This window comes from Lithobates pipiens, unplaced genomic scaffold, assembly GCF_037356315.1.
Source record: "Lithobates pipiens isolate NorthernLeopardFrog02 unplaced genomic scaffold, aLitPip1_a1.2 Scaffold_16, whole genome shotgun sequence".
NCBI classification, from domain to species: domain Eukaryota; kingdom Metazoa; phylum Chordata; class Amphibia; order Anura; family Ranidae; genus Lithobates; species Lithobates pipiens.
The window spans coordinates 626,905,430-626,917,630 of record NW_027507748.1 but is presented as its reverse complement, the minus strand read 5'-3'; the positions used below and the strand labels follow the sequence as shown (position 1 = coordinate 626,917,630).

Below are 12,201 nucleotides of genomic sequence, written 5' to 3'. Positions count from 1 at the left end.
CCTCCGCCTCTGCATATATGCTCTTTTTTTAACTGTGGTGTTGCCCCAGCGATTAGATCGCATAGTGCCACATGCAGCAATTCCATGATCAAACAAGTGACTAAAAAGTGGCACGTTCGTGTAATAATTGCCCACATACAAGTGATACCCCTTTGGGAATAAGGGTGACACCAAGTCACACACAATCTTACCAGCGCTCCCTATGTAGTCTGGGCAGTTCTCTGATTCTACGTAACTATCTCTGCCCTCGTAAACCATAAAACTATATGTATAGCCTGTTGCGCTGTCACAGAGCTTATACATCTTGACCCCATATCTGGCATGCTTGCCGGGAAAATACTAATTGAATAACAAGCGGCCTGAAAACGTAATCAGGGACTCAGCAATGCAGACAACTTGATCAGGGAGTAAACAAGACTGCAAACTGCTGGTTGGAGTGGTTTATGAGGGGCCATATTTTGTAGAGCTGATCGTAGTTAGGGTCAACCAGAGAGCGACAGAGTTCATTGTCATTGAAATGAATGAACTGCAAAATCTGCTTTTATTGTGTCCTGGTCATGGAGGCAGAGAACACGGGCATATGGTGAATTGGGTCAGTGGACCAATGTGACCACAACTCACTTTTTTTAGTTATGCCCATGAGGAGGGATAGGCCCAGGAAGGTCTTAAATTCGGAGACCATAATAGGTCTCCAATCTCTGGCAAGGGAAACTGGGGATTAGCGGGCGATGAATTAACCAGCATATAAATTGCTTTGGTCCACAATAGATCTATAGAGATCTTCCGTGAAAAACAGCGAATAAAAATCAAGGGACGTAAAATCAACTGTTTCCACCTGAATTCCAGGCAGAAGTGGTGGGCTCCCAATTCGGATTGGCAAATGCAGCAGGAAGGGCACTATGGGCTCAACGGGCCTGTCTTTGTCTTCTTGGTGGCTGCGGAACACTAGATGTGCTAGCCACCTCATCAGCTTGAACTGCACTTATGCGACTCGCCACGTCACAACGTGTTACTGCAGTACTGGATGTACGACCAGGATGTACTAGACCGCAGGTGCTTGCCAATTCACCAGAAGGATGAGCGGCACTGATACTGGCTCTCTGCTTCATACGAGACCCTTGCATTTCTTGCATCTCAACAACAGCAGAAGAACGGCATCGGGTACGTCTGACCTTGGCAGGGACCACTACTCTGTCGTCAGGGCTATCTGACAGGGTGCCGCTGCTGTCTACTGATTACTATTCAGACCCAGAATCGGACAGATGGGTGACTTACTCTTTACTCTCATCTGTCAGGCTCAGAAATGTGTAGGCCTCTTCACTAGTGTACCTTAGAATGGACATTTTGGCCTCTAAATTTACTGGAAAAAAAGCACCTGACTATCAGTGACTGCTTCAAATGTTACCAAAAAAACTGTTAGCATTTGCAAGGATCAGGCCTGACCATTTGCAAGGATCAGGCCTGACTCTGCAAATGCTGCAAATGCTGCAGTTATGTGTTTAGTTTTTTGTAAGTGACAGTGATTGATTGATACTGCACTTGGGTTGGGCGGAGGGGCTAAACACGGGTGCTAGCAGGTATCTGGGCTGATCCTGCTAAAGATGCATTTTTGGGAACCCTAAGCTATTGGGGATGCTAATATAGTTCTGATCAGATCGAAGATATCGATCCGGTCAGACACTATACTACTAAGGGAGGTGTATGATACATGCGTGGGTGTTAGCGCTACTGGCACTAATCTGATGCTGCCTGGGGCGACGCAGACCCTGACTGATGCTAAAACCTAACTGATGTCACCCGCCAGGGGATCAGGGGGTTAAAACTTTATTGGGTAATATACGGCGGGTACCCTGATACTATAAAAAAAAATAACTAGTTAACCAGTGTCACCCATGACACTAATACGGTGATCACTGGTGACAAGGGGTGATCAATGGGTTAAACCTTTATTACGGCTGTTTAGGGGGTGTTTAGACCTATCTGGGGCTACTACTAAATAACCTAATGCTGATTAGTGTCACAAATGACGTCTGTACAGTGATCAAAGAAAAATATGAAAACTGCACTGGGTGACACAGTGACAGGGAGTGAAGGGGTTAACTGAGGAGGCAGATAGGGGGTTGATCGGGGGTGAAATGTGTGCCTATGTGTACTGTGCCAGTGTAGTGTTGGTGCAACTCACATTTGGATGTCCACTCTCCTCTCTCTGGAAGGGAAAAGAGTTCCATGAGGGGAGATGACATCACTTCCCCTGTCTGTGTTTACACCTACACAGTCAGGGAAGGATTTCATGTGTCAGGGCCTGGAGACTGATCGGTTCTGAAACAAATTCGATCATCGCGGCCGACGTAAGGTAATGTCGCTTCGCCCCCCCCATGCCATTCTGCTGCAGTAAAACTGCGGCGGTTGGCCGGGAAGCAGTTAATACTGCTTCACATTATTAGAAACAAAGAGAAGTTACTGTTTTTAGTGAGACAGACCCTGTCTGGTAGACATGCAGTTGAATAAGAAGATCAGCATTTCCACAAAGCAGAAGGTTGACTCAGCAATATTATTCCAGTGTATTAACCGCAAGGTTTACAAGGTTTTAGCAGTGACAGATGGATTACAGTCATAATTGTGGTAATGTCATAATAACTACCACAGCCTTTATAGGTTGAAATTTATGCATCATGGTCTGGAGGTGGACAATTAATATTTATAACTGCTAGATGCCAAAAAAGGCAGCAAACGATGATATACCAATATGTTTGTAATGGGCTCCAATAGACCTAATTTAATAAATTGAAGAATGTGATGTTCAGGCAATTTTTTTTTTGGGCACGCTCATTTAGTAAAGCATCACACAGAAGGGTAAACCCTAGCAGACAGTGAGAGTTCAGATAATTGCAGCCAAATCAGTAAACCATTCGCAATGATTGTTACTGTATTAGGTGTGCATTTTGCACGTCCTTTTTTCTCTTTGCGCTGGTTCAGCAAACAAGCAATGTGTTACAAAACATGATTAGACTCACTAAGTGAAGAGTTCTTATTCTTAAGTCAACCAATCAAAATGTAAGACCTGCCTTACTTCCGCAAGGGACATTCTAATTGGTTATTATAAGTTTTGGATCTCAAGATTTAGGTTTATTTTTAAAAAAATGTTGGTACCTCTAGCATGAATATTCACTATGTAGGGAGCTGTAGAATAGAGTTATGCTAGTGTAAGAGTACAGTTTATGGATGCTATATTCTGGGAAAAGCAGGCAGTTACTTACCACAGGAAACATATGCTGGTGACTATTGGCTTTGTACCCTAAGCCTCTTACAACAAATCATTCTAATTCAAATCTTGTCTAATCTTCCAGACACAGTTGACACCCCCATAAGTTTCAGCCAGCTGCTGAGGGTTACTGTAGAAAACTCAATCCTAGGCTTTTCTTTGATAAACTGCACACTCTAGTAAGCAATCCTTTACCGATCAGAGAATGGACAAAGTCGGCACATACGCTGTCATAAAATAGTGTAATTTCATATTCTCACAGTTTTCAGCATTACTGATTGCACACCAAATCCACCTCAAGGAAATGGCTCTCTATGGTGACTTCATTGAATTTATTAATATGGCTTTTTTTTTTTTTGAAATTTGCTAACAGAAGTCCTTCTTTTTACTCTGGCTACATATATTGAATTTGTGATCATAGTTTGAAAAGTTTTACTTTTTTTATTTAAATCGGCTGTTTAATGGTTCATTTAGTAACTTACCCAAGTATGAACTTTGGTTAAAAGTTCAACAATTGTTTCTAAACAGCATTTAAAAAGCAAATTTTTAAAGATAATTTAAGACACCCAAAGTCAGAGTGTTAAATGCAAGCATTTAGACTTTGAGGCTTGCAGAACAACTGCTAAAGCATGTCTTTAAGAATACTTCTGACATTCCCATTAAAATATCTATTTCAAAGCCAAGACTAGAGCTAAAGTTTTCCCCCAAAAAACTTAATGGAACTTGAGGCAAACTTTTCAATGCTTTGTAAAGTATGTTGCTCTTCAAACTACAGTTATTGGCTGTATGAAGCATGAGCATAATTCATATTATTCATATGTACTGTAAAATGTGCAGTAACCCATAGCATTTCATCAATTTTTGCTGTATTAAGATTACTAAAACTAAAATTTCCAATTAGTAGCTTCATTTAACTACTTATTGAACCTCTTTGTGTTGTCTCAATAAATAAACTGAATGCTGTCCTATCTTCAATAAAAACTAATAAATACTTTATTATGGTATTAAAGATAATTTCCAGGGATTCTGCCATTTTATAAAAACATGAATGCATAATATGAGGTTGATTTACTATATGCATATAGACTGTGCACTCTGCAAGTGCAGTTGCTCCAGAGCTTAGTAAATGAGGGAGAGTTCTGCTGACATCCATCATCCAATCACATGCAAGCAAAAATGCTGTTTTTTAAATTTTCCTTGTATGTGGTTGGGTGTTCTTTGTAAAATGAAGCCTTACCTCATTTACTAAGCTCTGGAGCAACTGCATTCAAAGAGTGCAACTGAATTCACAAACATGCATAGTCTATATGCCTTTAGTAAATCAACCCCTGTGGGTTAAGTGCAGAGAGGTGCATTACACCCCCTGGGCTTAGCTCTATTGTTTATATCTAACAGCTATATTGTACAACCGTAAGACAGTTTTCACTATATTTCCAGGAGTCTAAAGTTGATCATTCTCAGCTATGCATCTTAAACAGGAGACTCAGTGCAGTTGCTGTGCCTACCCCTTCCCTCCTCCTGCCGCCCATTCACAGAAGCCTTTGTATTATGTGAACACATTCACAAAACACCAAGGCTTCTGAGAATAGACACCAGAGGGGAGGGGCAGGCATAGCTGCTCTGAGTATATCTCCGGCAGAGCAATAAACTTGTCAACTGTAAATAATAGATATAGTCTCAGGAAATGTCATGCAGCTCCTTGAACTTAACTCATAGTGTGCCTTCACTTTTTACAGAAAGGCTGAAATCCTAAAAGTCAACTTTAAACCCAAAAGCAAACATTTATTATATTGCCGCTAACCAATTCTTAGATGTGATGGCTGCATTTGTTTTCCTTTTTAATCTTTCTTACGTTTATTTTCATCCGGTGATCTGGCCACCATGTCTGATGTTTTTCAACAGAATAAGCTCTCTTGCAAATTTAGCACTTTAGATTGTTGGGACAAATCATTTACCACCACTTACAATGATCAGCTTTCATTTATTTATGTAAATAAGAAAGGTTGCTGTAATTGTTTGTGTACCTGCAAAGTGAGTTGGAGTTTGGGTTCAATTTGTTAGTGTATCTAAATCTGCCAGTACATCTAACACTAACATCCCCCCACACTGGCAATGCTGCTGTCCAAAGGTGCCCCCGTGCTCATTCATCCAATTTGGGGGCACTCAAATTTAGGAAGTGTTTTATTGGCCAGAGGGGAAAATCCTAAGAAAACAAAATGAATGCAGCCATCACATCTAATGATTGGTAAGTTGCAATATATTACATTTTGGTTTTGGATTTATAACCTCTTTAACTATTGCTAGCTAGCATGTATTATACGATTTCCTGTGGAGTATGTCAGCATTCCGATACTGTCATTGGTATGAGTGCCCAGGTTAGAAAGTACAATGTACATTGGTTTGATGACAAATATATTTAAACTACAGGAGTGGAGAGGGCTCATGGTTAACGGCTGTTCCCCTTAGGTGAACATGGTATAACAGTGACAGGACTAGCAATGTGTCTTATCTCTGTGCTCTCTAGACCTTCATCTCTTACTGCTTTTGACTTAGAGACATTTTGTATATGCTGGACAGCTCAAACATGATTTTTTTCAGCTGAACCTCTAGCTCTGCAGAGTCCTGGATGACTGCACTGAATACTAATGTTTCCCAGACTGACAAAATGTGCAGCACCTGACTATATAATCTGTGCTTTGACATTTTGGGCATCAATCACTAGGAAGAGACCACCCAGCTGCTTACTCATTTACATTGCATTAGTTGACCTAGACACATGTACAGTATACCCACTCTATCCAGTATAGCACAATTGCTAGTGAACTATATTTGCATTGCAGTTTTACAGCACTTTGCATCTAGAGACCGTTGCTACATGGTTGGTGATAAGTCATCTCTACCTTGATTGCATTTTCTGTGCACCTTAAAGAATTTAGCTTGTGATAAATGAACCTCTATAGAATAAAATAGTCTGTTCACAAAAGCATAATGTATGAGCTTTTTGTATTTCCACACATATTTTGCTCATTTTAATTCTCACATTTTTCTTCTTTTTATACACATAATACCACATGCATCAGACAAATTTAGTGCATACACTTGATTACTTACTGCAAACACATAGGGTTTGATTTACTAAAGGCAAATAGACTGTGCAGCTGCCCTCTGCAAGTGCAGTTGCTCCAGAGCTTATTAAATGAGGTAAAGCTTCACTTTGCAGAGTACCCAATCACGTGCAAGGAAAATGTAAAAAACAGCATTTTTTCTTGCTCATGATTGGATGATGGTAGTTAGCAGAGCTTCTGCTCATTTACTAAGCTCTGGGGCAGCTTTGCCTTTTGTAGATCAACCCCATAAACTTATCAGCTTTTTTATTCAATTGTTGGCATTTCCCAAAGAATATTAAATGGGTTTTTCCCTCCTTAAAATTCTTGTGGCTTCAGGATGATAATGACTGTCATTTTTATGGGGTGCCGATTAAGGCCATGTGGTGACCGTTAAATATTCATTTCATGCAGAATAATAATGATTCAATGCTGATGCAATAGTCAGTTTTGTTAATTAAAAACATATTTGATGTGCAATAAAATTAACAAGGTTTGAAAAAAGGATCAACATTCTAGATATACATAAAAAACAAGATTTGTATGGAACTTTATAGGCATTCATTGATGTGTGCACACACAAATATAAAATCAAATAGGAATAGGGATATGAGAATTAGATAGTGTAGTAGCCTGCCAACATCCTAAATAGTATTATAGAGAAAATTGCAACATTAGGGGGACGCCCCCCTTGGACTTTATAGGGCAGAAGAAGAGGAATAGAGAGTAAATATATGTAAAAGGCACAAAAGTGCCAAAAATAGACTTTTAAAAGCAGACACAGTTCACTCTTAAGGACAATATATCAATGAGTTAATGTAAAATTTAAACATCAATTTGTGTCACCCAAAGCAAACAATCCCAATTGCTGCCTCAATTGAAATTGGCATGTCTCATGACATGTTTCAGAAAATCACATTGAAACATATCTTTCCTTCTTCAGGGAAGTTTATACAATTGGATAAATTATTCTTTTGATTGAAACACAAATGCGTGTGTGTATATATATATATATATATATATATATATATATATATTTGGTAATATTGACATAGCAACATAGCAAAGACATCAAAATATAATCTATAGCTTATTATGCCATTTTACAAAGTAACAAGGTATAGGGTACTTACATGTTTAGACTCATTAGACACATGCTGGCTTCATAAGTCCACACACACGAGAGAGAATTGTCTGTGTGTCCGTGGGCCAATCTGCTGAAGTGTATTCACAAAAGACGCCTGATTTTTACAACAGCGATCAAATTAATGCCACTGTGGAGATAAATGTAACAATAGGATAATTAAATCTAACTTCCTCTTATTATTAAAAAGATAAGGCGAGTACTGTAGACAAAATCACGAAAAACATAGAGACATAGAGCCATGTCGATACATGGCCTATCAAAACCATAGTATTTACCTTAAGTTGTAAGGCTGAGTATGCTGCTGACATCCTGGTGGCGGCCAGTGAACTGACACAGACCATCTGGGTGTGAGCATTTAAATACCTGATTTGTTTTGACAAGAGCCAATGGGACAGTCCATCCCGCCAGTACAGCTGCATACAATGCAGCTGATTGTGGAAATCGAAGCATCTCTCTGCCGGGGGGGCGCGTGATGATGACGTCACGTGCCACTGGCAGGTAAGTACTCGACGCTTGTCATAGAAACAGCGGCGAGATCGTAAGAAAGCAAGAATGTAGGCAGAGTGCAACTTCCCTTGCAAAGTGAACAGACCTATTTTCTTTTAGTAAGTCAACCCCTATGTTGCTAACTAAATTAATCTTTACTAAAATGTAAGACAGCTTACATACTAGGGACCCATCTGTTATTGCTGTCTGCAGTATTGTGTCCTGACCCACTTTGTCTCTTGACCTCTTCTGCAATGCAGCCTCCTGGCAGCAGTAGATATTCTAAAGGCTTAAATGCCACTTTGCAATTTTTTACTATAGATCTGTTGGAAATCATATGTAAATACTGAAAAAACAGCAAGGCTGTGTCAGGCCATTTCACTACTGTGCAAACAAATTGTAAAAATTGGGATGGTATGATAGGGTAAATGGAATAGCCATTTAATTTATCAAACATTTATTTATGATTATCAAAACATGTATTTCTAATTAAGCATATATATTTGATGCAAATTGATTGAAATGATATTGTGTAACAGCTGTACTGTTCATTTGCTATTTACACCTTCATTTGCAAGATTGTTATCTCAGCCGTTTGAAGACCTGTTCAGCCAACCAGCCTTGGAAGTGACACTTATCTGAATGACCATTTGCATATCAATGAATGGTGACCAAAGACTCAAATGGGACTTCAAAAAATGTACTTAGCCAGGTGCCAACCCTTCAGAATGTATAAATTGTTATAGAAAGTCCTTAGTCAGACAGAACAATTCCTTTGAAACCCACATTATGTACTGTAAGGCTGCTAAAAAAAAACCTTGGGGGTATTTTTCCATATTGCAATTGTATCTAGGTGTGCAGCCTCTTCATTTCTAAATGTGTGATTTCTCTATTTCCTCTACACCCTTTGGGGTGTAGGGGAAATAGACAGGATGTAGCAGGGTGAGGAGTGGCACGGTTGCCTGTGGTAGGTCCTGATACCAGATGACAGTTTTGATACTACTGGAATGCTGTGGATGTAGGACTGGAACTTGGGCTGAATGCTGTCACACAGATGGAGCACAGGAACTTGCCGGTGCAGGAGTCAAAGCCATAGTCAAAGCAAGCAAGAGTCAGGAACAACCGGGCAGGGGAGGTTCCAATTTGAAAGGCAAAATTAGGGTTAGAAGCCAGGTCTAGATCAATATCAGACAGGCAGAAGATGTACAACACAGCAGAGGACAGAGTCAGAGGACAAGCTAAGGTTGACAATGGGAGATAAAGATGAAGCAAAGTCAGGAGGCAAGCACAGGATGATCAGTATACAAGTCTGATCACAGGTCACAAGCTGATGACCACTGAGCAATTTCCTTTAGCTCTTTAAATAGGCAACTGGGTGCCTGCTAACTAATGCTAATTTGGGCTAACTTACCATTAGCAAACATGCACAAATGCACACACAGCCCTGATTCTGTGTACTGGTCCACAAACTGTTCTGTGCACAAGATCTTTAGGCATGGCCATGCACTCAATCTTCCTGACACTGTTGAAATACACACATAAGAGTTATTTTCCGGATTTTCAGTCTACTAGCATATATGGCTCTGCCAGACACTAGAGCCCGGTTGGCGACCTGATTTTCCCTACTACAGCAAGGCAATGCAGCTTGGTCACCTTCTTGCCTTCAGTCTGTGTTTAAAAGTGTTTCACATGAGGTTCAGCTTGTACAAGAGCAGTGTGAACAGCAAGCTTTTATGATATTTTCAGCAAGCTTTTCCCAAGATTTCAGCAAGCTTCGAGCAGCTATTTCTAAGCCTTTAAAGTGCCTTTCAGATCCTGTTTGGAAATCTTATACACAGATCCTAATGGTTCTGCCTCTTTAAACAAGCTGGTATCAGGCTTCAACAGGCTTTCAACACGCTTCAGGTAGTGCTGAAGCCTGCTAGCAGCTTGTTTAAAGTGGCAATCAGCACTCCCTTTAGGATCTATGTTCAGGCTGCTTTAAAAGCTTTAACAAAGCTTGCTAAAAGCTCTGCTAATGCTTTGTAAAAGCTTATTGTTCACACTACTCTTGTACAAACTGAAGCCTGTGTGAAACTGGACTAAAGGAGCATTGGAATCCCAATGAATCATCCCTCTGTTCTTTCCTCCTGACAACATGTTTCCTGTTCACTACCTAATTGGCTCCTAATGCTGGCTCATACCTGCTGCACAGGGTATCACAAGAGGCTGATATCAAGACAGATTTGGGTGCTTAGACTGGCTGCATTAAAAAGCATTTTTTTATGATCACATAACTGCATTGTTTGGTGCATTTGTATATCTATCTGGACGTCAGCTTTAGATGTTCATAGTCAAATCTAATAATTATGTGGCCATCTGTGTTGACCAGCCATGTCTTGGTAGCCAGACTCCTTGGTTAAAATGCTGGCAGTTATACCTTGTTTTGGAAAGTCACAAGTACAGCTGGTTGCCTTCTCCATTAGATCGCTTGAATGAGCAAATATACGCCATCTAGCGAACAGTTTGCATTTGGCGTTAGTATGACAGGATTGAATCTTATGTCAGCTCGTATTCCTTAATTCCACGTTTGCCTATTTTTCTCCAAACAGAAGAAGATGGCAGAGACTCGCACAGAACTGTATAGAAAACATAATTTACTGGCCGCCACTTATTTTGCAGTTTAAGCTTTCATAAATAATACATTAATGGATGCGCTGCTGTTTAAGAAACTGCAATCCCTACCATTCTCATTAGCACTATGTGGTGTTATTTTTCACAGCGGCACTTCTGTGGGAATTTGCCATCTTTGTTAACAGGCTGGAATTGATGGCTTTATGTGCGAAGGGTGCATTAGCGGCATTCTGTGCTTTTACAGCTGTCTACTTAACCGCCCGACATATTTCAATACATTAAAATTAAGGGAGTTATTACTTTGTAGTAAAATAAAACCATAATGTTGTTTTAAGACCCCCAAACTCTTCCTGTGAAAATGTAACAAAAGCAGTTTTACATTAACTGCTACATGACTAATATAGCTCAGTGTTCTTTAATAAAATTGTATATTACAACCAAAAGGAACAATACAGATATACACAAAGCATAGTAAGCAGACGCTGATTATATGGCTGTCTAAAGTGGAAACTGATAAGTCAATGTTCTGATTCATTTTATGGATATATTTTATTTATAAGAAGTGTTGTGTACACTGGGGAAAAAAAACAGACTAGTGTTGGTTACAAGCCCATAATTTAAAGGTAAAGTCTTCATTTTGCATAATACCCATAATACCCTCCCTCGACACACATATACGCTTGCAAAATTCCTGTTACTTATTCATACATACTGTGTGACAGGCTAGGCTACTTCTGCCTTGTTAGGAAATTCTAGTCTGACATTTATAATCCAAGTGATAGTTAAGATCCAACCTTAGTATTTTAGCAAAGGGAAGGAGAATTGTAACCACATGGTTGACATACCATGGAGAAAACCATTTGTAAAAACAAAATAAAAAAGTGATTTAGTATTTGCTGCAGGCGAGGGGGCAACTAGGAATATATATCAGATATATTAGGAAACAAGATTTACAAGGAAACCAATTATATATTATTGATGGAAAACTGTAATGTATTTTTTACATGGTTACTAAGAGGAAGAGCTACACTTTAAAATAGACCTACCAGTTACTGTAAGTCTGCATGAATCAATTCCTGACACAAAATACAGCAACAGTATCATTTTGCAAACAACTACTTGAGCTCCATTCCAGTGACTTTGTGGCTGATTCACTAAAGGCAAATAGGTTGCTCAGGTTGCAAGGGTATTTTCGTTAACATTGTGAATGTGGTGAAAGTTTGCAAAGAATACTCAATCATGTGAAAGGAATTTTTTTTTAAAATGTCTATTTTTGCTTGCACATGATTGGATGATGAAGATCAGCAGAACGTCACCTCATTCACTAAGCTAGGCAGAAAATTCCCTTGCAAAGTGAAAGTTCCCCTGTAAAGTGAACAGCCTATTTTACTTTAGTAAATTAACTTCTTAACCCGACCAGGTGTCTCCAAACTTTTCAAACAAAGGGCCAGTTTATTGTCCCCCAGACCTTTGGAGGGCCAGATTGTGGCCAGTGGGGAAAGAAAATGTCCCGGGCCTAGCATCAGTGAGAAAAAATATGGCCTCAGGGTGTGTGGTCAGTAGAAGGAGGAGTAGTGCCCTTATTAATA

The 12,201-nt window shown here is 39.6% G+C and overlaps 1 protein-coding gene and 1 long non-coding RNA gene across 4 annotated transcripts in view; one reads left to right on the top strand and one right to left on the bottom strand.

Moving 5' to 3' along the window:
* Positions 1–7,869, bottom strand: part of LOC143983958 (uncharacterized) — a 141,534-nt gene extending 133,665 nt beyond the window's left edge. Inside the window, exons 1-2 of the long non-coding RNA XR_013274695.1 lie at positions 7,789–7,869; positions 7,500–7,640 (exon numbers count right to left, since the gene is read on the bottom strand). This is a non-coding gene — a long non-coding RNA (uncharacterized LOC143983958). The remainder of the gene's footprint in view (positions 1–7,499; positions 7,641–7,788) is intronic.
* DCLK1 (doublecortin like kinase 1) overlaps positions 1–12,201 on the top strand; it is a 551,424-nt gene that overhangs the window by 522,797 nt on the left and 16,426 nt on the right. The gene's annotated exons all lie outside the window — the stretch shown is intronic.